This window comes from Eleutherodactylus coqui, chromosome 13 (genome assembly GCF_035609145.1).
Source record: "Eleutherodactylus coqui strain aEleCoq1 chromosome 13, aEleCoq1.hap1, whole genome shotgun sequence".
Taxonomy (NCBI): domain Eukaryota; kingdom Metazoa; phylum Chordata; class Amphibia; order Anura; family Eleutherodactylidae; genus Eleutherodactylus; species Eleutherodactylus coqui.
Window position 1 is genome coordinate 73,868,804 of NC_089849.1, and position 24,771 is coordinate 73,893,574.

Below are 24,771 nucleotides of genomic sequence, written 5' to 3' on the forward strand. Positions count from 1 at the left end.
CATAACAACTGCACCAATGATGGTTAATTACTGGTTTACTAAGGGACTGGTATCCCTGATACCATTTGGGATAAACTCAATTACTGGCATCAAAAATTTACTTCTTTTTTTTTTTTCAATGTAACAATCTTCACGTAAAATACTGTTGTTAATTGAAAATGAGATACACTCTAAAATAGAACTTTTGTTATTAATTTGACTAAAGTACTTATCAGATGTCTCAAGTACACAATTACCTCATTTTAGTATCTTAATTCAATAATATTCAAATTAACACGACTCAATATTTTTAAATTCTCCACATACTCAAAGAACCTATATATATATATATATATATTTTTATATATATATATATATATATATATATATATATACACTGTGGCAATCCTGGACTATTATCTCACACAACTACCCTGAGGAATAAAATTAGATGCCCCTCCTTTGGTCACCTACATTTGTTCAAGTGAGAGACTTAACATGGAGTCTAAGAGTGACCTTCCCTCTATGCATTACCACAATCTACATATCTATACCAACATCCACTTAAATGGAGACACACTTCTCTCCTAGGCTGGTCTGTGTTGAGGGTGGAGCAAGACCTCTTCCTATTGTTCTTCCCTCCCATCTGCTTACATCACCTAGCTCCACCCCCTGTGGTCTGGCTCAGCATTTGCTCATTCTTGCCTCATTTAGTTTCTAGCCACCGAACAGTATACACACCATATAACACAATCTAACTCTCATACGGGCCCTTCCATTTATACACACAAATTCACACTCACTGGGGTTTTCACTCACTCATACACAGACTGATAAGTATCTCCTGTGAAGTAGAAACTGGGATTGTATTTACTGTACATAGAACTTCCCATATTGAACAAAGTATATATATAAGAAAACTCTTATGTACCGCGGTTTTTACATATTTTGTTCAGAATAGGCTATCCAATGACAAACACAATACAACTTATGCCCATTTCCACCCACATACTTATATTCACCACTCCAGATAGCAACCATTATCACCGTTCATTGTTAAACCTTCTACCTTTCTCTTAACTCATTGACTTGCTTTTTCCTTCACCCATTTTTGTGTGTCCAGTTGTGTTTACAAACATCAGCTCATTGAATTTGCTTGCGAGTCTTTGATTTTTCCCACACCTCACGACACAGGTCTGGCTTACCACTAATAAGCACTTACAATTTTACCCCTGCCCATCTTGTCGTAATTGGATAAATCCTTAATTAATTGAGATTCTCTACTCCTGCACCTCATGGCACAGATCTGTACTTTTGGCACCACATTGTGGAACCTCAACAGCCTGCTTGGCCAAGCCATAATCGGAGCAGAATCTCTGGCTAGCCCACATCTTTACTCCAAGCCCAAATTCCCTTGAGCTGATGTATGCCAACATGGCAAATGCAAGCATTCCATGTGCACCCCTCCCCCCACATAACAAAGGGAGACCTCTTCAGCCACATGTTGCACAATGGAAACTCTCTGACCGCATGGACACTCTACTGTTTTTAATTAGAATCACTACTATAACCTTCAGCTAAAATAGCTTACATCAACTTTTCTTTTTACTTTCTTTTAACAAGTTATACTACTTTCTTTGTTCCTTATTAACCTGCACAGTCTGTTCACACCATTCACTACTACAGAGACAATACAAAACCCCCCATAGCTCACACCTTCTTACACTCAGGACATTACTTCACAGACAACATTAAAACCACACAGTATATCTACTTGATTGTTCTTTTGATACAGACTTATCATATTTCAACTCACCCGGCCTGGGGCGGATCATAGCAGAGAGGGAGAGATGGGACAGGTACAAGAATAACTTATTACCTTGTTTGAGCTCATTATCTGTCCGTCTCTGCTTCGAAGTCCCTTTGTGTCCGGATAACGATGAAATATCTTCATATCTCTGTATCTTCATTATCCCAGCGGTGCTTCCAAATTTGTTAGCGCAAAATTCGCTATTCGATATACTGTGCGTTCCAAATTAAATAATATGTACAGGCCTGGAGAGCCTTTCAAAGATCACAAGCCTACATCATGTGTTCCCAAAAGAGTCTCTCTCTTTATTAAGCGCGCGTAAAACTTAAATAAGTTTCAACACAGGAAGTGAAGTAATTTAGGAATACAGTTACAGTATTTAGCGTGCTGATTGGTCGTCCTCAGAGGGAGGTATTTGTGAGGTAGCTTGTGATGTCATCCATCTGGGAGGGACTTCAGTGAGCACGCTCAGTTCATTCTTGAATTTGGTCTCATGAGAAGAACATCCTGTTTCTCCTCTCTGCTTGACCAAGATAAAGACAATCCTAGATAGGCTTTGGCCAGTTAGAACCGGTTTGACCAGTATTGGGACAATAGGCACTGCTCCTTAAATTCTTGTGGAGGTGGGGGGGGCGATATTCCCTTCCCCCAGAGGTTCAGACCGGAAACACAACATAGCATCTTCACAGTTGACAAAAATACAGAAAATACATATAGGATATCTCCCACACCCCTAAATTATATTGCATAATATATAATCAAAGTGTAAATAATATCACCAGTCATATTACCTACATATTGTCCCTTAACAAAACCCACTATACCAAAACCAATGTTACCAATAATAACGCTATATGAGGGCAAAATAATACTGCCACACCATGATCACACATTACCAGCACATTAATACCACCATACTGTCACTGAATAAAGATCACTCCAAATATCATTATTACCCCCATACAATGACCATATAGTGGTAAACTCAAGCTCTACACAGGGGCCCTGCAGACCATATAAGTGATTATACTACCTCTATATCCAGTGAGCACAGATGACGACCCCTCTGACTGGAGTGGATCACTTTCTCTTTCCTTCATCTGGCCCAAATCCTCATGATGACTTCTCTCGGCCACATCTTTGTCTCTGCAAAATTTGAGATACCAACATCTCTGGCCTCTTGGTGTTCCAGTACTCTTTCCACATTTTTCACACCTCTATATAATCTCCACACAATGAGTGACCCATTTATGCCCCCATCAGTAATAATACTACCCCTTATTGCCTCCATCAGTAATAAGTACCCCTTATTGTTGCTATCTGTAATAGTGTTGCCCCAGTCCCCCATGTGTTCTGGTCCTTCCTACTTCCAGGTAGCACGATGCTATGCCAAGACATGTGACTGCTGTGTCCAATCCCTGATCTCAATATGATAGAAGAGAAGCAGCATCCACGGATCTTTATCTCAACACTTTAATTATCCAGCATAAAACAACGTTTCAACCTTATAAAGGTCTTTGTCAAGTTCAAATAACACAGTGCACAGACACAGACTTATATGTACATAAACCACTCCCCTTGACCAATACAGACACCCGACATAAACTTGCATAAATTAAAAGCAACCATAGACATAAAACAGACCTGATGAATGGACGGACCAGATGGGATAGATGGAACTGTCAGCTGCTTTACATCAAGTCCTCAATCAGCGCTACATCGTCCCCTCTTGATTACATCAGTATGGGGGTGTGTCCACCTATGACGTTACTTTCATGATGCAAAGAGGGGTGGAGTGATCTCCCATGCTTCCCTGTGCGCACGCGCCAGAATCCACGTCTCGTTCTGATGAAAATAGTACCAAACCAAAGGGCGGGGGTTGAATGGCCGAGGACGTGTGTTCTGCGCATGCGCCCGTGCTACCAATCCACGGGAACCTCACTCGGATGCTTTATCTGTTGCCTAAGCAACTGGCAACACTTGTCTTTATGCGTCATGCATACCAATCACAGGTGCGCCCACAGTATCACACCGGAATAAGCCTGCATGATATGTGTGTGACCTTATAGTGATTACTAATAGTGCATCAGCATTGGTGTAAGCGGAATAAATCCGCACACTATATATGTGACCTTATAATGATTTCTAATAATGTATCAGCATTAATGTTATAACCTCATAAATAGAATCATCACAGGACACAATTGCTATGGGGCAATAGGAGCTTCCAGATATATATATATCCCCCCACCGCACTATACTTGCCACAAAATTGTATTTATTGCGCCCTATTGTTAAGGGTAATATACCCTCTTACCTATCCATGCACTGAACAAACGTTATCAAAGTACCTATTGTATACTGATCAGAACCCTGTTTACCCAAGGGTTAATCTAGTCCATCAAATGTTTTAAAGTAACACCATCCCATATTATATCTATGATCCAAATAAAATTCTCTTACCCCCATAATGTAATGAGTCATATCCAAATGAATATATTATCATATGCTTTATTAACTGTTTACTAATACATAGTTATAATTGCCCAATGCAGTATTTAGAAAAAATAAATAAATAAAAAAAAAAAAAAAAAAAAAAAATTTTCCAAAAAAATCCTTTCAAAAAAAATTTTCTCAAAAAAAATCCTTTCAAACAAAATTTAAAAAAAATCCTTTTAAGGGGAAAAAAAAAAACAAAAAAAAAACAAAAAAAAACAAAAAAAACTTTCTTTGGAAAACAATCTATGAAGAAATAATTTTTTGGGGGGGAACAATTCTTCCTCTTTGCATCAATCTCCTGAACAGAAAATAACCATAAAGGTGAGCGCATTATGCAAAAAGGGAAAGAATTTTTTTAATGGAGCTTGAACATGTCGTAATAAACCAGTCCATCTTCCATTCCCATGGTCCGTCCTTAGGTCCAACATCTATTGTACACAAAGAAAAACATTTATTAAAATCATTATCACTGTTAACGCACATTTTTAATCATGCACATAGAAATAAGCATTGCATTATGGTCTAACAAAAGTTTTTTATCCCAAAGTGTATAGCAAGGGGTTATATTCTATGTTTAACCCATCAGGGGTTAATGAGTTGAGCTCATGTATCCACCTAGCTTCCAAAAGTTTCAGCTGTCGTTCCCGATCACCCCCCTTGTTGTTTAGGTTTACTGTATCAATGACTCTATACCGCAGTTGATTCACCGCATGCCCAAAATCATCAAAATGTCTCGGGAGCGGAAGATCTAATTTCCGGGTTCGTATAGTGCTCTTGTGGTTGGCTATGCGTTTGCGTACTTCATTGATCGTTTCTCCCACATATACCAAACCACAAGGGCAAGTGATAATATAGACCACGTAGGTGGACCAACAGGTGAACCATCCTTTAATTGGATAACGTTTACCTGTTCGTGGGTGGGTGAAATGGCTTCCTTTTACTACATTGCTGCAAGAAGCGCAGCCAAGGCAGGGAAAGTTGCCATTCTTTAACGGTGTCAGTGTTTGCTGCTGGTTCTCACTCTTTATCTGCCCTTTAGTTAGTACCAGTTGGTCCTTCAGATTCCGTCCCCGTCTATAGGACATCAATGGTGGGGAAGTGAACTCCTTGATGTCCGGATGACAAGCGGACAGCATATGCCAATGTTTACAGATGATCCGCTTAACGCGTTTGCTGTATGTGTCAAACGTGGACACAAAGGGGATGCGAGCATTTTCGCCAGATTTGGGCGTTGGAATTAAAGTCTGTGCCCGATTCAAAGTCACCGCACGCTGTTTATGTTGTGCGATCACTGAACTGGGATACCCCCTTTGTGAAAATTTCTCACACATAGCCTCCAATTGAGAATCGAAAAACGCATCATCTGTAACGCGGCGTACCCGCAACATCTGACTCCATGGCAATGACTTGACCATTGCCGGTGGATGAAAACTTGAATAATTCAATAAATTATTTTTGTCTGTCGGTTTACTGTATAAATCCGTTACTAGTGTATCGCCCTGTTTGATAATCATGACGTCAAGAAACTGAACTGCAGTATTAGATGACGTCAAAGTAAATTTGAGCTCAGGTAGCAGGTTATTCAATTCCTCATGGAAAACCGACAGTTCCTCTGTGGTACCTCTCCAAATGACAAAAATGTCATCTATGAGTGAGAACCAGCAGCAAACACTGACACCGTTAAAGAATGGCAACTTTCCCTGCCTTGGCTGCGCTTCTTGCAGCAATGTAGTAAAAGGAAGCCATTTCACCCACCCACGAACAGGTAAACGTTATCCAATTAAAGGATGGTTCACCTGTTGGTCCACCTACGTGGTCTATATTATCACTTGCCCTTGTGGTTTGGTATATGTGGGAGAAACGATCAATGAAGTACGCAAACGCATAGCCAACCACAAGAGCACTATACGAACCCGGAAATTAGATCTTCCGCTCCCGAGACATTTTGATGATTTTGGGCATGCGGTGAATCAACTGCGGTATAGAGTCATTGATACAGTAAACCTAAACAACAAGGGGGGTGATCGGGAACGACAGCTGAAACTTTTGGAAGCTAGGTGGATACATGAGCTCAACTCATTAACCCCTGATGGGTTAAACATAGAATATAACCCCTTGCTATACACTTTGGGATAAAAAACTTTTGTTAGACCATAATGCAATGCTTATTTCTATGTGCATGATTAAAAATGTGCGTTAACAGTGATAATGATTTTAATAAATGTTTTTCTTTGTGTACAATAGATGTTGGACCTAAGGACGGACCATGGGAATGGAAGATGGACTGGTTTATTACGACATGTTCAAGCTCCATTAAAAAAATTCTTTCCCTTTTTGCATAATGCGCTCACCTTTATGGTTATTTTCTGTTCAGGAGATTGATGCAAAGAGGAAGAATTGTTCCCCCCCAAAAAATTATTTCTTCATAGATTGTTTTCCAAAGAAAGTTTTTTTTGTTTTTTTTTTGTTTTTTTTTTTCCCCTTAAAAGGATTTTTTTTAAATTTTGTTTGAAAGGATTTTTTTTGAGAAAATTTTTTTTGAAAGGATTTTTTTGGAAAATTTTTTTTTTTTTTTTTTTTTTATTTATTTATTTTTTCTAAATACTGCATTGGGCAATTATAACTATGTATTAGTAAACAGTTAATAAAGCATATGATAATATATTCATTTGGATATGACTCATTACATTATGGGGGTAAGAGAATTTTATTTGGATCATAGATATAATATGGGATGGTGTTACTTTAAAACATTTGATGGACTAGATTAACCCTTGGGTAAACAGGGTTCTGATCAGTATACAATAGGTACTTTGATAACGTTTGTTCAGTGCATGGATAGGTAAGAGGGTATATTACCCTTAACAATAGGGCGCAATAAATACAATTTTGTGGCAAGTATAGTGCGGTGGGGGGATATATATATATCTGGAAGCTCCTATTGCCCCATAGCAATTGTGTCCTGTGATGATTCTATTTATGAGGTTATAACATTAATGCTGATACATTATTAGAAATCATTATAAGGTCACATATATAGTGTGCGGACTTATTCCGCTTACCCCAATGCTGATGCACTATTAGTAATCACTATAAGGTCACACACATATCATGCAGGCTTATTCCGGTGTGATACTGTGGGCGCACCTGTGATTGGTATGCATGACGCATAAAGACAAGTGTTGCCAGTTGCTTAGGCAACAGATAAAGCATCCGAGTGAGGTTCCCGTGGATTGGTAGCACGGGCGCATGCGCAGAACACACGTCCTCGGCCATTCAACCCCCGCCCTTTGGTTTGGTACTATTTTCATCAGAACGAGACGTGGATTCTGGCGCGTGCGCACAGGGAAGCATGGGAGATCACTCCACCCCTCTTTGCATCATGAAAGTAACGTCATAGGTGGACACACCCCCATACTGATGTAATCAAGAGGGGACGATGTAGCGCTGATTGAGGACTTGATGTAAAGCAGCTGACAGTTCCATCTATCCCATCTGGTCCGTCCATTCATCAGGTCTGTTTTATGTCTATGGTTGCTTTTAATTTATGCAAGTTTATGTCGGGTGTCTGTATTGGTCAAGGGGAGTGGTTTATGTACATATAAGTCTGTGTCTGTGCACTGTGTTATTTGAACTTGACAAAGACCTTTATAAGGTTGAAACGTTGTTTTATGCTGGATAATTAAAGTGTTGAGATAAAGATCCGTGGATGCTGCTTCTCTTCTATCATATTGATTTCTGCTCCTTCCGGTTCAAGTGGATCCAGGACTGGCAAAGAAGCGCGCATTTTGTTTGCCCGGTTATTTCCTCCCTCTCTATATTGAGGTTTGGCGTGTGCTGTCGTCTCCCGTTCTCTGGTGGCGCAATCCCTGATCTCAGACACAGAGCCCAGGGATTACCTATAGCCGTCATGCGCTGTATCACTTGATTATGGTACCCAGAGGTCAGGAATGGGAGAAGAGCAATGAACTAAGGAAAGGAGGGGAGAATAATATTTTTTTATTTTATAGCATCCTCCACTTAGTAATCGCAGTCTCAGGGGATCCTAAGTCCTATGCATGCACTCTCCTATATAAGTCTATGAGAGAGCGTGTATATGGAACTCTGAAAAGAGTCAGTTTTACATGCTGCTCAAGAACTTCAGAGGGGGAACACCAGTGGATCACAGGTGAGTATAAGAAGTACCTTGCCAGGCTTCCTGTTGGGTACCCTAACAGCACCATAACTTAATTTATGGTGCTATGGGGACGTGACAAGTTCCCTTTAGGCCGCTTCCACACGGGCGACTTTTTATCGCGTGACCTTGTCGCAATGCGACAGCACTACAAATCGCTTGTATGTGAAGCCCATGCTTTTCTATGGGTTCTTCCACACGAGCGATGTTTTGCAGCCTGCGACATTGCGAGACGACAAAATCATGGCATGCTCTATACAGCCGTGATTTGCGATTTTTTTTTTTGTAGCCCATTTTTCCCTATGGAGCCTTCCTTTCTGTTGCATCGCATTGCATGAAAACACGATTTTCTTGCGGTGCGATGCAACTTTTACAGTAGGAAATCCTACTATAGAAGCCCTAAACTCAGTCCTAGCTGCAGAAAAAAAAATATCGCCCGTGTGAAAGAGACCTTAAAAGTCCGGTCTTGAAAGTCCTGCATTGCTGTCCTGAGATTTCACCCTCAATAGTTTACAGCTGGGACAACTTTAATATGGAGTTGCCAATAGTGACATATCCAAGACATAAGACTAGCAATTCTATAAAAATGCTGTAAAATTCTTCCTTTCTTCCGGTCATGTGAAATTCAAGTGAAATTCTACATAGTCTTGCAATTCTGTGCTGGAAACAAGTGCTGAATTATCAGATCTTCTGGATTAATGTATGTCAGATTAAAAGATTTTGGTTTTCAATTACCGATGTGGCAATTGTCAGGATGATCATGTTGGCACGCTATGGTGATAGCATTTATTATTTCTGTAGTGTGCTGGGTATTGAAACTCAAATCGACAGAATCATAGAACCATAGAATGGTAGAGTTGAGAGGGAGCTCCAGGGTCATCGGGTCCAACCCCCTGCTCAACGCAGGAGTTACTAAATCATCCCAGACAGATATTTGTCCAGCCTTTCTTTGAACATTTCCATTGAAGGAGAACTCACCACCTCCTGTGGTAACCTGTTCCACTCATTGATCACCCTCACTGTCAGAACGTTTTTTCTAATATCTAATCTGTGTCTCCTCCCTTTCAGTTTCATCCCATTGCTTCTAGTCTTTCCTTGTACAAATGAGAATAGGGCTGATCCCTCTGCACTGTGACAGCCCTTCAGATATTTGTAGACCGCTATTAAGTCTCCTCTCAGCCTTCTTTTTTGCAAGCTAAACATTCCCAGATCCTTTAACCGTTCCTCATAGGACATGATTTGCAGACCGCTCACCATATTGGTAACTCTTCTCTGAACTTGCTCCAGTTTGTCTGTCTTTTATAAAGTGGGGTTCCCAGGACTGGACGCATATTAGCCTCTTACTCCCCATTTCTACACGAGCCAACCTAAACAACCAATCACCGTTAACCAGCCAAACCAAATAACCAATCACCGTGAATCAGGCAACCCAAATAACCAATCACCGGGAATGAGTAAATCCAAACAACCAATCAGGTTGCGAATGGTGTGCATTTGGGGAGTAATATGGATATATGCGAACTGGACACAGCATTCCAGATGAGGTCTGACAAAGAAAGAGTAGAGGGGAATAATTACCTCACGTGATCTAGACTCTATGCTTCTCTTAATACATCCCATAATTGTTTGCCTTTTTGGCTGCTGCATCACATTGTTGACTCATGTTCAGACTATGAGATCTATTAATATACCCAGCTTTTTTTCACATGTGCTGCTGCTTAGCCCAAATCCTCCCATTCTGTATGTGCTTTTTTACTTGTCTTGCCCAGATGTAGGACTTTGCATTTCTCCTTGTTAAATACCATTCTGTTAGTCGCTGCCCATTGTGCAAGCCTTTCTAGATCTTTTTGAATACTCCCTCTCTTCCCTAGTGTAAGCTATCCCTCCTAGCTTTGTGGCATCATCAAATTTGATCAGTTTCCCATCAATTTTCTCCTCCAGATCATGTATAAAAATGTTGAACAACACTGGGCCTAGGACAGAGCCTTGTGGTACCCCACTTGATACATTCTTCCACTTGGATGTGCAGCCATTTATGACCACTCTTTGAGTATTATCACTCAGCCACTTGTGAATCCACCTAACAGTTACCTTGTCAATCCCATATTTGGTCATTTTTCAATAAGTATGGTATTACAGTTCACAAAACACGTCTGAAAGCAGCCTAAGAATGGATACAAATGTAAAATAAAATTATCTGTTTTATTTATTATAATTTTTGATAAAACTATTTGATGCAAAGTTGAAATAAAGGCTTTTAGGCCTCATGTCTATGGGCGGATTGAATTTCGCAAGCGGGAGTCCACAGCAGAATCCGACCTTGCCTGCAGCCAAGGACACTGCTTACCCGCCCGGGTCTTCTTTTTTCTTCACTGTGGATGTGTGCGGTCTGCTTTCCTGCGCAATCCGTGGCCTGTCCGAAATTCAATTGCAGGTGGGCCACAGATCGGACGGCTTCCATTGACTTCAGTAGAAGCCGTCCGTGCGGGAACTGAACTGGAATGGAGCATGTTGCTGTAGGGGTGTGCCTAGTTTTTCAGCTACCTGAGGCGAACAGCAAAATGTTGTGCCCTCCCCAAAAAATAAAATTATTATTTGCAATATATACACACACACTCATTGTAAAAAATAATCCAGACCCTAGAAGGAGTTGTTGTTTTGCTAAAAAACTCAGCATGCAGTTACATCTCAGGCGGATATGCAAATGATTAGAGTTGCGGTGTAATTAGATGAACGGTCTTGTCACCTGAAGCCTTAAAAGTTTTTCTATTCTTGGCCTATAAAAGGCCCTCAGAGGCTACTTGTGTGTAGTGACCTCTTTTTCTACTTGTGTAGAGCTTGTTGCCCACGAGGCGCCTCTACGATGCAGTTGAAGAGATTTCATCCAGTTAACAGTTTGAGAGTGGCTTATTATTGGAATATGAGAAGCTGGTTGGTTGATCCAATGAATTGCTACCACCTGGGCCGTTCTGTGCAGACTGTTAGGAGATGTTGGGACCAGTGGGTGTGTGAGGACACATAAGGTGACCGGACTTAGGACACCCTGGACAGACCACAAGTAGAGAGGATTGTGTGATTGTCCAACAAGCACTAGCAGCTCCAATTGTTTCGTTGTCGACCATCCAGAGACAGGTGGCACCATCATTACAGGCTCCTATGTCTGTTAGAACCATTTCCAGATGCTTGGTTGAAAGACATTTGGTCTCACAGTGCCCATTACGTGTACTGCTGTGCAACCCACCCACCATCACCTCCGTTTGTAGTTGTGTCACAAATGATGAAACTCGATTGCTACAGAGTGGAACTGGTTTATCTTCAGTAATGAATCCAGGTTTAGTTTAGGCATAGACAATGTCTGTCTTGGTGTTTGGAGACTTAGGGGTGAGTGCCTCAATCCTGCCTTTGCTGTGGAGTGGCACACTGCCCCCACTGCTGGTGTGATGGTCTGGGGGGCCATCACATACAACAGTCAGTTACCCTTAGTAGTGGTACGAGGGACAATCACAGCTCAGCGATATGTTCAAGTCATTCTGCAGTCACATGTGTTCCTCTCATGCTGACTTCCAGCAGGATAATGTTTGGCTGCACACACATGGGGGTCACAGGAATGCCTCCAAACATTGTCACACTTCTAAACAAAAGAATTGTGAGAGGAGAGCGCCAAGCTGTATAGCGAGCACAAACAAACAAACAAACGTGGTGAGAAGGATATTGTTACTCACCGGGTGCTCAGGTGAGACTAGGTGATAAACTTAGATCTCACCGGCACCGAGATCCTGGAAGGCATATAAAGCTTTTTCCTTTATCCGTAGAGAGCCGCACAGCATGGGTTACGGGTCATCACAAAAATTATTCGGAGCCCGTTACAATTCGTTCAAGGAAGGAGAAAGAAAAAACAAGCCTTGCGCTCACGGGAAAAAGCAGGAACGAAAGTAAATTGATTATTTTAGCTTAATCAATTTTATTACATATATATTCTAACCAACAATCTGAGCTACGCGTTTCTGCGACTTATAAGTCGCCTTTTTCAAGCTCAATGATACAATTACACTCAGTCAATTTATATAAAAATTTAAAAGGCTGGCTTACCAGAACCTGTGCAATTATCAGTGCATGCTGATCAATTACTAAAAGTGGGCGGGGTTACCGCTACCTAGGGATAATTAGTTGGACGTGATTACGTCCTTTTTGACTCATTAGTATGCGTGTCAAGTTTTTTTTACAATAAACTTTATCAATGTGTGTGTAATCTCCAGCATTCATTCATTTATTTGGTCCGTCTACTAAAGGGATGGTACTCGATTTAGTAGTTTATAAATATCATATATAACTATAATTTAAACAACAACACCGATACAGAAAAGGAAACTTATTAGATATAAAATTCATGACATCTAATATATTATTTAGCATTTTATAAACACCTTATTGTAAGAACAATCATTAATATAAATACTGGTACTGAAGTAACGATCTAATACCATAATAGGAAAATACATCGTATCCCGACAATTCATTCATAAATACAACCTAAAACAAAAAAATTTTTTTACTACTTTAAAGAGATTTTTTTTGTTATTTTTTATCTTTTTCATATAAAATTTTTTTTTTTTTTTTTTTTTTTTTTCTTTTTTTAAAAATTTTTTCAAATTTTTTCCAACATTTCATTGAGTCCTGCAGGAACTAGTGTGTTTAGCCTATAGATCCAATGCATTTCTTTTTTCCTTAATGCTGAGATGGATTTTGAATCTATACTTTCTAGTGGAGTTACGAGCATTTTGGATGCATCTCCATCATGGAAGTCATGGAAATGTCGGGAAAGACTATGATTCCGAAAATTTTTTAAAATATTTTGCAAGTTAAGTTATATAGGGAGAACTATAAATAAGTTAAAAATGAGAGTTGGGAATCATCGGCAAAATATTTTAAAAAATTTTCGGACACTATTACTACTGAGGCCACTGTGGGGGTCATTATTACTACTGAGGCCACTATGGGGGACACTATTACTACTGGGACTGATATAGGGGACACTATCACTACTGAATCCACAATGGTGGACACTATTACTACTGAAGCCATGGTGGGGGACACCATTACTACTGAGACCACTGTGGGGGACACTTACTACTGAGGCCACTGTGGGGGACACGATTACTACTGAGGCCACTGTGGGGGAACACTATTACTACTGAGGTCACTGTGGGGATACTATTACTACTGGGACTAATATAGGAGACACTATTACTACTGAGGCCACTGTGGGGGACACTATTACTACTGAGGCCACTGTGGGGGACAGTATTACTACTGAGAACACTCTGCACATGGCACCATACCTCACGCTGACTTAGGTTATGTTTACACATGATTGAAACGCTGTGGAATTTTCGCAGCAGAAATTTCTGTGACAATTTCTGCATCAAAAATAGTCAAAATCTGAACTGTTGCTATGGATTTTGACAAGAAATAAGTTGTGTATCAACAGCTGATTGCATACTATGCGGTGCTCCCCCTCACCTCCTCCAAAGGCTTCCCTTTGTCAGTGCTCCCCAGCCGCCTGGTCAGGTGCGGTGCCGCTGATCAGATGATCAAGCCGGAGAGTGCTGAAAGTGGGAAGCCTATGGAGGAAGTGAAAGAGAGTGCCACATAGTATGAAATCAGCTATGGGTATGCAACTGATCTCTAGTCAAAATCCGCACCAATGATATTCCAGGGCTCCATTTTGAAATGGCCCTGCCTTTTTTATAATGACGGAGGTAAAAATTATACATTGCGATAAGCCCCGCCCCCTGACATGTTGGCAATTTGCTATAAATAAGTGGGTTTTGGGTGGCAGTTTGGGCACTCGGTCTCTTAAAGGTTTGCCATCACTGGCCTAAAGTCTAAAGGCTCTCTAAGCCACATGTCTGACCTCCCTCCAAGACATCAGGGAGAGCCTGGCTAAGTGTAGGTACAAAACTTCAAGATGGAGATACAATTCAATATGGCTGCCATTTATATATATTATGATTTTATCCATGATATCCATAGACATCAAACATAATACACCAGAGATTGATAGTCCCTAGGATATGCGCTCTGGCCCATTCCCGTGGGTGCATGATGGTGAAAGTGGATGCACTGTGTTCAACAGTACTTCATGATTTGAAGATATAATTATTTCCATGCTATACTGCACCAGTGAACCACAATTTCAGTTATTTCTTCTTTGTTCTAATCCTATCTTTCCTCTCAGAGTTGCGCAGTATGTTGGTTGCGTGTCTGTATGAATCGGGGAGAACAACGAGTAGCACTTACTCAATAGCATCTCTTGTGACCGCTACTAGCTTTGTTAGTGAGGAACAGAAAACCACGGCAATGTTAATGGCATCCTGGACAGTAACAAAAGGGAGGATGGGATCCCTATTCAGATGTGAACAGGAAGCCAATAACTGTTAATGAGCCTGGCCTGGATGCAAGCATCATGTTCAATATCAGATAGCATATGAGGGTGGGAGAATCTACAGATATCATACTCACAACAATCTAGAGCTAAGGGTCCATTTAGATGAGCCGATTTCTCGTTTCAACGAGCGAACATTGTCAGAGGTCTCTCATGCAGCCTGTTTATACAAGCAGATACATCGTTTGCTCGTTCAAACGAAAAATCATTCAGTCGTTCACATTTGCTGTATAAGCGACTAAGAACGACTGAACGATCAGTATTTAAACGGAATGATTAGTTAACGAGCCGATGATGATTTTTATGCCGGTATAAAATGTACAACGAACGAAAAGGGAACGATTTGTTGTTTGATTGTTGAATGATTAGAGGTACAATTTTGGACAACATTTTTGTTGACTTCAGGTTTTCAGGTGGTTTAGACAAAAATAGGCATGCTGATTTTAAAAATGCAGTTAGTTTTCTTCTATCACGTTAAGCTTTTTTCTCTCCAGTTTATCTTAATGAGATTACTCAAGCCTGGGTCAAGTGGAGCCCTAGTGTTCTTCTATTGGCCAAGAGCGAACCTTCCATCAGTAGACAGGAGTGGAGGATGACCTTGACGCCTGGTTGCTATTTGTGTAGGCTACTCCGTTACACGTGACACGGTGTGGTGAGGAGTTGTGTGCCGCTATATATAGTGAGTTAGCAGAATTTATTTTTTTACTTACACGCTTATTTCCTTAGATCATGTCTGCATTTGCTTTTTCTCGTCGTAAGTGCCTAAACAGCCCTGACTCCTTTTACTATATCTGTGGCAATTTCAAGAGCGAACATCAGCGCATTTGTCAAGCAAGCCTATTTTGCATATTTCAAAGTTAAACTTGGTGATCAAGATAAGTCTTGGGCCCCTCACAAGGTGTGTAAGCAGCGTGTCGGGAGTTTATGGATGTGGACGAAGGGAACATGTGATAAGTTTCAATTTGGTATGAATAGGGTTTGGCGAGTCTCCGCTTCAACCTCTGCATAGTGGCCGGTGCTTGTAACTGCAAGCACACCTTGCGTAGATTTCAATGAAAGCCGTGCCTGCAGCTACAAGCACCGGCCACTACACAGAGGTTGGCGCAGAGACTTCCGCTGCTACAGCTGCGACCTCTGTGTATTTGCCGAGCTGACAGCATGCGTCCGCTCGGTTGATCAGTCGTGGTCCTGAGCGACGGACCTGAGCCGATCAACTATTGATGACCTATCCCGAGGATAGGTCATCAGTAGTTTTTTCCACGGAAAACCCCTTTAAGTTTTAAGAGACATTTCAGAGACTGTTACTTTTGTATAGTGAAAACATCAGTACCTAACAAGAAAAAAAATGTGATATAGAGTATCCTAGTCTACCATCAGCTATACGTCCAGTGTCTCATTCTGCTGAAATCCCAGTGCCAGTTTTCGTTGAACTACCCTCTCTTGAAGAACACATTATGGTGAGCAACAGCAATGATGAAGATTTAGAATTTGAAGATGACTTAATTCGTAAGGGATTTGATCAGCATGGTTTGGATGATTTGGCATGAGATTTAGGAATATCATAAAAGGCTTCAGAACTCCTAGCATCAAGACTGCATGAGAAAAACCTGCTTGAAAAAGGAGCGAAGGTATCCTACTTTCGATCCAGAGAAAGTGACACTGGCTTAGTGTGTTGCTGTAACATTCATGGCTTAATGAAGGAATTGGGAAATCCAATGTATAACTCAACTGAATGACGATTGTTTATTGATAGCTCAAAGTGGAGCCTACAGTGTCTCGTCTTTCACAGTGGCAATTTATTTGGTGCAGTCCCAATTGGCCATTCAGTCTTTCTTTGTGAAGAATATGACAATATAAAGACAGTCATTGAGTTGTTGCAATATCACAAACACAATTAGATCATCTGTGTTGACCTTAAAATGGCATGCTTCCTTCTTGGTCAGCAGTGTGGATACAGTAAGTATCCCTGTTATCTGTGTGTGTGGGACAGCAGAGCTTGTGAGAAACATTGGGTGGAAAGGAATTGGCCTCCAAGATCTGACCTCCAAACTGGTGATCTAAACATTCTACATGAGCCACTTGTTGACAGAAAGAACATTATATTCCTACCTTTACACATGATACTGGATCCCCTGAAACAATTCGTTAAAACTTTGCCAACTGAAGGAGACTGTTTCAGGTACCTTATTTTGGCATTTCCTGGCCTGTCATTTTAAAAAATCAAAGATGGTGTGTTTGATGGTCCATAAATTTGGCAACTCATCAAAGATAAACATTTCATCAGGACAATGTCAAAACTCCAGAAAAGATGCTTGGTTATCATTCAACGACATTGTCAAAGACTTTCTTGGAAAAAAAAAGCAAAGAATTACACCGAAATTCTCCAGAAACTCTTGAGAGTTACAAAATGCTTGGTTGCAACATGACCATCAAGGTGCATTTTTTGCATAGCCATCTTGATAACTTCCCGGAAGCCCTTGGTGTAGTCAGTGATAGAGATGAGCGAGCATACTCGATAAGGCAAACTACTCAAGCGAGTAGTGCCTTATTTGAGTACCTGCCTGCTCGTCTCTAAAGATTTGACTGCCGTTGGGGGTGGGGAGCGGCGGGGGAGAGCAGGGAGGAACGGAGGGGAGATCTCTCTCTCACTCTCTCCCCCCCCCCCGCTCACTCCTGCTCACTCCCACAACTCACCACTCACCCGCACCGGCAGCTGAATCTTTAGAGACGAGCGGGCAGGTACTCGAATAAAGCACTACTCGCTCGAGTAGTTTGCCTTATGGAGTATGCTCGCTCATCTCTAGTCAGTGATGAGCAAGGTGAACAATTCCACCAAAATTTGAAGATCATGGAGAGACGATAACAGGGTTAGATGAGATGTACATATAATGGCCGACTATTGTTGGAGCATCAGGCGAGATTGTGCACAGATTGAACACTCTAAGAAAAGCTATAAGCGTATATTTTACCTTAACTGCTGCTACGTGCACTTGATTTTCCATTGTATGTAGGTTTGTATGTTTTTTGAGAAAAATGGAGGTTATCCTGTATATTAAAAAGTTGATGTGACAGAGAAAAATGGGGGATAATTATTATTAATTCTTGTTCGGTTGAACGATTTTTTTGAACGCTAATCATTCCGTATCAAAGGGTCTTAACTAGAGATGAGCGAGCATACTCGTCCGAGCTTGATACTCGTTCGAGTATTAGCGTGTTCGAGATGCTCGTTACTCGTAACGAGCACCACGCGGTGTTCAGGTTACTTTCATTTTCTTCCCTGAGAAATTTGCGCAATTTTCTGGCCAATAGAAAGACAGGGAAGGCATTACAACTTCCCCCTGCAACGTTCAAGCCCTATACCACCCCCCTGCAGTGAGTGGCTGGCGAGATTTGGTGTCACCCGAGTATTAAAATCTGCCCTCCCGCGGCTCGCCACAGATGCATTCTGACATTAGTTCAGGGAAAGTGCTATCGTGTTGGAGCTGCTATAGGGAGAGTGTTAGGAGTATTTTAGGTTTCAAGAACCCCAACGGTCCTTCTTAAGGCCATAAATCTTCTCTATATGCGCTCAATGGGGCCGGCGGCAGCAGCGCCGACCCCATTGAGAACATATAGAAGACAAATCCTTCTTCTCTGCCACAGCTGTAACAGCTGTGGCAGAGAAGAACGATGTTTGCCCATTGAATTCAATGGAGCCAGCAATACAGCAGGTTCCACTGAAAGCAATGGGCTGCCGGCGAGCGCGGGGATGAATTGTCGGGAAGAGCTTAAATATATAAGCCCTTCCCTGCAATTCATCCAGAAATGTGTTACAATAAAAATATATACCGGCGTATAAGGCGACGGGGCGTATAAGACGACCCCCCAACTGTCACCTAATACGTCGGCAATACAGTGGAGCAAAGAATAAAAATCATTACTTACTTCTTCTGACGTTCTGCGGCGCTGCTGCAGGCTGTCGCTCCCTCCTGGTTCCCAGCAGAGCATTGATTTCTCTACGAAGGGCTTTAAAGCCCCGACTCCACAAACACATGTGCCTTCAGCCAATCACAGCCAATGACAATGATGTCATTGAATGGCTGTGATTGACTGTGTTTCTGGAGGCGGGGATTTCAAGCCCTGCGTCCAGAAAGCAATGCTCTGCCGTGGACCAGGAGGGAGCGACAGCCTGCAGGAGCGCCGCAGAACGTCAGAAGAAGTGATTAATGATTTTTATTCTTTGCTCCACTGTATTGCCGGCGTATAAGGTGACAGTTGGGGGGTCGTCTTATACGCCCCATCGCCTTATACGCCGGTATATATTTTTATTGTAACACATTTCTGGATGAATTGCAGGGAAGGGCTTATATATTTAACCCCTTCCCGACAATTCATCCCGCGATCGCCGGCAGCCCATTGCTTTCAGTGGAACCTGCTGTATTGCCGGCTCCATTGAATTCAATGGGCAAACATCGTTCTTCTCTGCCACAGCTGTTACAGCTATGGCAGAGGAGAATGATCTTTACGCTGACAGTGCGGGGGGGGGGGGGGCCCACTCTTGCCGCTATTGTGGCTTAATAGTGGGACCTGTGAACTTGAGATGCAGCCCAACATGTAGCCCCTCGCCTGCCCTATCCGTTGCTGTGTCGTTCCCATAACTTTGTTGAATTGCCCAGATTTTCACAAACGAAAACCTTAGCGAGCATCGGCGATATACAAAAATGCTCGAGTCGCCCATTGACTTCAATGGGGTTCGTTACTCGAAACGAACCCTCGAGCATTGCGAAAATTTCGTCCCGAGTAACGAGCATCCGAGCATTTTGGTGCTCGCTCATCTCTAGTCTTAACTTTTAGGCAAAATCCTATAGCAAACCACAGGCAGTCCATTAGTGAAATGATCTTTAAGACGTCCTCCAAGTCGCTGCACCTGCTGTTTTATTGCAGAATAGTTTCTAAAAAGTAAATGAAAATGCACCGATTTGTGGGTGAGGCACGAAGTTTACACATTCAATGTTAAGTTGCAACATGCTTATCTGGCAGAAGATATATTAATAAGATTATATAATCTGTTTATTACTACACCCTTTTGCTCTTTGCCCTTCTGTAGCTTTCATCAAGGGTTGCCAAGTGACCTACCGGTATTAAAGGAGCTGCTTCGATAGTAGACAGAAGGTAGAGTAGCTGAAGCTGGGATTGGTATGTTGATGCTAAATAATATTTTTATGATGGGTTTGCTTTTCTAAACTGTTGGACATTATAAGATGCTTATATTTCCAATATAAAGCAATATCACTTAGTCAATGCCGCTGATAGGCTTATGAAGAGCAACTAGTAGAAGTCATTTCTTTACTGCTCCACATTTCATCTATACTTTTCCATATTTAAGCTATATTCTGTGCTGCATAGAAATTGTCATTATAATTCTTCTAGAATAAGGGAAAGTTAAAAATGCTATAATGACTTTCTGATCTGTTTTTTTTAAATTGGCAAACGTTAAATGATGTGAAGGATTTAGTATTCTGATTTAATTGAACAGCAAATGTAAGAAACCTGAAGTTGTGCAGATTATCTATTGTTCTACCTACTGTATCCAGGATCCTATGTAATGCAAGTAAAAGCATCGTTAGCACAGGTGATTATTCATTACTATCAATCATTAGCAGGGTGAGATTGAATATTGACAGAGCCATCTTAATTCTGGGAAGTTGTTTTGATTTTACGGCTCAAGATTGTTATAAAATCCATTAAGAAGCAGATAATCCAGTTCACAGTGTTAAACGTCTTCAATATAATAGATACATGTAGATACATACAGTAAAGAGTAACAGGAATAAATGGGCAAAAGGTTAAACTAGAAGAATATAGACACCTTTGAAAGTATTTTTTATTGCTTCAGCATCTGTTACAAATTACCTACTGATATGGGTTTACAGCTGCGATGCGGACTTATGCGTCTCCGAGGTAAGAGACAACCAACAGACCTGTGTAGTCTAATGGCGCAGTCGTATCGTTTTTTTCTGTCCTCAACCTCCAAGTATATGTTAAGGGACATTTACATGAGCTGAAAGTCGTCCGAATAATCACTCAAGCAAGTGATTATCAGCAACTGTCGGCCCATGAACACGTGATGCCCGACAGGACACTAAGTGGGAAGTCGCTCAGCTGTTGCTTGTCGTTCCATCTCTGCATAATTTGAACAGGAGTTGCTTGAAAATGAAAAATATAGCGCCAACTTATTCTGCAGCGCTTTCAGGTAAATTTATTTATTTGCCCCCACCAAGCTGGTAACCATTTTACCAACCTCAGAAGGATGGGTCAAACCTTGAGCCAGCAACCTGAACCAGGCAGGGATTGAACCTGCAACCTTCATGTCATGAGGTGAGCTTAGGACTGCATTAACACTGAACCACATGAGGCTCAATCTTTGAAGGTGAGATCTAAACATTAGGTGAGCTAAAAAACAAGCAACTCCACTAAGGGAAGACTTCTTGCTCATTTGCCCTGTTGGGTCCTGTGTTCGCACAGGACTAGAGATGAGCGAGCATACTCGCTAAGGACAATTGCTCGAGTGAGCATTTTCCTTAGCGAGTATCTGCCCGCTCGGAAGAAAAGGTTTGGGTGCCAGCAGGGGGGGCGGGGAGAGCAGGGGGGAATGGAGGGGAGATCTCTCTCTCTCCCGCTCCCCCCTGCTCACTCCCACAACTCACCGCTCACCCACGCCGGCACCCGAACCTTTTCTTCCGAGCGGGCAGGTACTCACTAAGGACAATGCTCACTCGAGTAATTGTCCTTAGCGAGTATGCTCGCTCATCTCTACACGAGACGACAATTGCCATAATCACTCTTTTGAGCAATTACTCAGGTGACTTTCAGGCCGTGCAAAAGTACCCTTATACTACCTGCCAAACAAACCTTTAATAGTGAACCAAGATCCTCTTTCGTCTTGTATCTCTCCCCTTTTGGATGTATGTGGCCCAGGAATTCCTGCTGCCCACCCTGCATTTAGATAATTGGAATGATTACACTCTTTCTTTAGGGATGAAAGGCAGAAAATAATTTTCAAAAATTAAATATCTTTGAAAAAAAAATACTATATGTGTTTGGTGTCGTAGTAATCGTACTGACCCATAGAATAAAGTTATCATGTCATTTTTTATGCAGTTTGTGTGTCATAGAAACAAGACGCACTGAAAGATGGCGGAATTTCATTTTTTTCCCATTTCTCTCCACTTAGAATTATTAAAAAGTTTTTCAGTACATTATATGGTACATTAAATAGCACCACACAAAAATTAGGCCCTCATACAGCGACGTCGATGAGTAAATAAAGGAGTAACGATTTTTTAAAAGGGGGGAGGAAAAAACTAAAATGAAAAACGAAAAAAAATCTAGATTACTAAGGGGTTAATACCCTGTACTTACAAGCTTTTTGACTTGAGAGCAGGCTCTCTCACGAATTTTTGCTCTGATTTAAAAGCAAAAACTTGGGTTACGAGCCTTGCTCTCAATGGGGCTGCCGCTGCTACCAGTGGCCCCATTAAAAAGCTATAGCCTTCTGGCAAGCCCTGCAAATATAAACCCTTCCCTGAAAATCATCTCTAGTGTCTTTCCGCCGCTTGTTCTCCCTGCATTTTTAATCCCCGCCTGCTGAAAAGCTGCAGAGCAGTGCAGGGAGAACAAGAGGCAGCTAGACGCGCCTGAGCCCCAGCAGACAGGTGAGTATATATTTTGTTTATTTTTTTACCAAAGTTAGGGATGATTTTCAGGTAAGGGCTTATATTTAAAGCCCTTCCCAGAAAATCACTGCGTGGGTGCCAGCGTCCTATTCCTTTCAATGGGGCAATGCCATCCCTATTAAAATCAGTGGGAGAGCTTTGCAATCCGGAACGGATTAATGGCTTTTCCATTCATTTTAATGGGGAAAATTGATTTGACTTACGAGTGTCTTGGATTAAGAGCGCCGCCACGGAACGAATTAAATTCTTACCCAAGGCACCACTGTATATATTTTTCAGTATATATATATATATATATATATATATATATATATATATACAGTATATATATAACCTGTTTCCCTGAAAATAAGACATACCCTGAAAGTAAGACATAGCATGATTTTCCAGAATTTTTGAGGATGCAAAATGATTTTTCAGGCTTTTTAAGGATGCTTGAAATATAAGCCCTACTCCAAAATTAAGCCCTGCTAACAGTTAATTTAAAAAGTCAATTTAAATAGTGTCCAGACAGCTATACATGTAAAAAAGTTAAACCTTTTTGAACAAAAATTAATATAAGACACTGTCTTATTTTCGGGGAAACACAGTGTATATGTATATATATATATATATATATTATTTTTTTTTTCTTCATTTTTTTCTGTGATAATCTAAATGTGCAGCATAGACGGATCTTGGCTCATCCTAGACTTTAACAAATTTTATTACAATTTTTTTTTGAAAATAGCAGTATTCATTCATAAACAGTATTAAAGTAACCCTCTGGTATCAGGATAAAATTGTGTCCTGGGATGGGAAGGAGCAATGATACTTCCTGCTGTTGGTCTTCTGTGCTAATGCCCATCTGATCCACTGGTTCTGGATACTGATTTCAGCTGTCCAATATGGCCAATGCAATCTTCAGACTATCTAATCCCCACAGTGCAAAGATATTGTTAGACACCTGCTCTGTAATTGGCCAGCACTGTTCTCATGATTAGTGCTACCCAATCAGAAAACATTGCATAGTGTGCATTAGGTGACTAGAAAATTGCAGTGGTCATCATGGACAGCTGAAACAGGATCCCGAACTAGCCAATAGGTTTGACATCAGCAGAGAATTATGCCAGCAGACAGTATTCTCTCCCACTCCTTGCTTTAGAAATCTTGCAGGGCATTAAAGTAGAGAGCAATTATGCAAAAAATATGTACCACTAGTATTATCCAGTGGGTGTACAATTTCGTTCATGAAAAGTAACTATAGCTTGCAATTATATTGTAGACTAGTTATTAGTATTAATTATAGTACGAGGGTTTCTGGTGGCGCAATGTGGCGTAATGTAATACATAGTGAAAGGGATTGGAGTTGGTCAAAATATTTCCGTGCAAATAGTAAGCTGTTGGCATTATTTATAATTTTCCAGAACATTGCAAACAATCATTTACAAACTTCAGCTGCTCGCTGAGGAGACATGTTGGCTCGTTGCTTTCGCATATAAGCTGCATGTGATTTACAAACTTCAGCAGCTCGCTGAGGAGATATGTTTGCTCGTAGCTGTCGCTTATCTGCTGCACAAGATTTACAAACTTCAGCTGACGGCTGAGGTGACATCATGGCTTGTCACTGTATCATGTAAGCTGCATTAGCTCCACGGTGTCGTTGAACCCTCTGTGGGGACATGTTTGCATGACAGCGATGGTTTGTTCCAACCCTGGATAACGGTTGTCCATTAGATGAAGGCTGGACTGGTGATGGCTGCATTAGTACTTGAGATGACATGATACCACATTCAGGAGATGTGAAGATAGCGGTGATGGACTATGCTTCAATGTTGTTGGTCAGTGTGCACCGCCAGCTATGTATGAGTACAGTTGTGAAGTGTCATTTATTGGAGTCTCCACACAGGTGTGTGAAATCCGATTTCATTCCAGATTTTAGTGCGAATTCTTAGCATGGTCCTACGGCGTGCGTTTTATGCTGTGTGTGCACATGCTCAAAGAAGTCCTGCAGAATATTGGTGTTTGAGTGGAAAACACCCTCAAAAACACAAACCTTGATTATCTTATGTTTTATGAAAAATGCATAATTTATAGAAAATGTTATGCTTTCATCATTTTTTACTGGCTCGTTGCTTTCGCATATAAGCTGCATGTAATTTACAAACTT

The 24,771-nt window shown here is 41.2% G+C and overlaps 1 protein-coding gene across 4 annotated transcripts in view; it reads left to right on the forward strand.

The window, feature by feature from the left end:
- LOC136587938 (lysosomal alpha-glucosidase-like) overlaps positions 1 to 24,771 on the forward strand; it is a 98,936-nt gene that overhangs the window by 26,213 nt on the left and 47,952 nt on the right. The window contains exon 1 of one of the 4 annotated variants that reach the window (XM_066586780.1): positions 20,009 to 20,082. The exons of 1 other annotated variant lie outside the window; for it this stretch is intronic. The gene's annotated coding sequence lies outside the window, so the exon portion shown is untranslated. Of the gene's footprint in view, positions 1 to 20,008; positions 20,083 to 20,434; positions 20,519 to 24,771 lie in introns of those variants that run through there. 2 more of the 4 variants (XM_066586783.1, XM_066586781.1) reach the window with 2 other exon arrangements.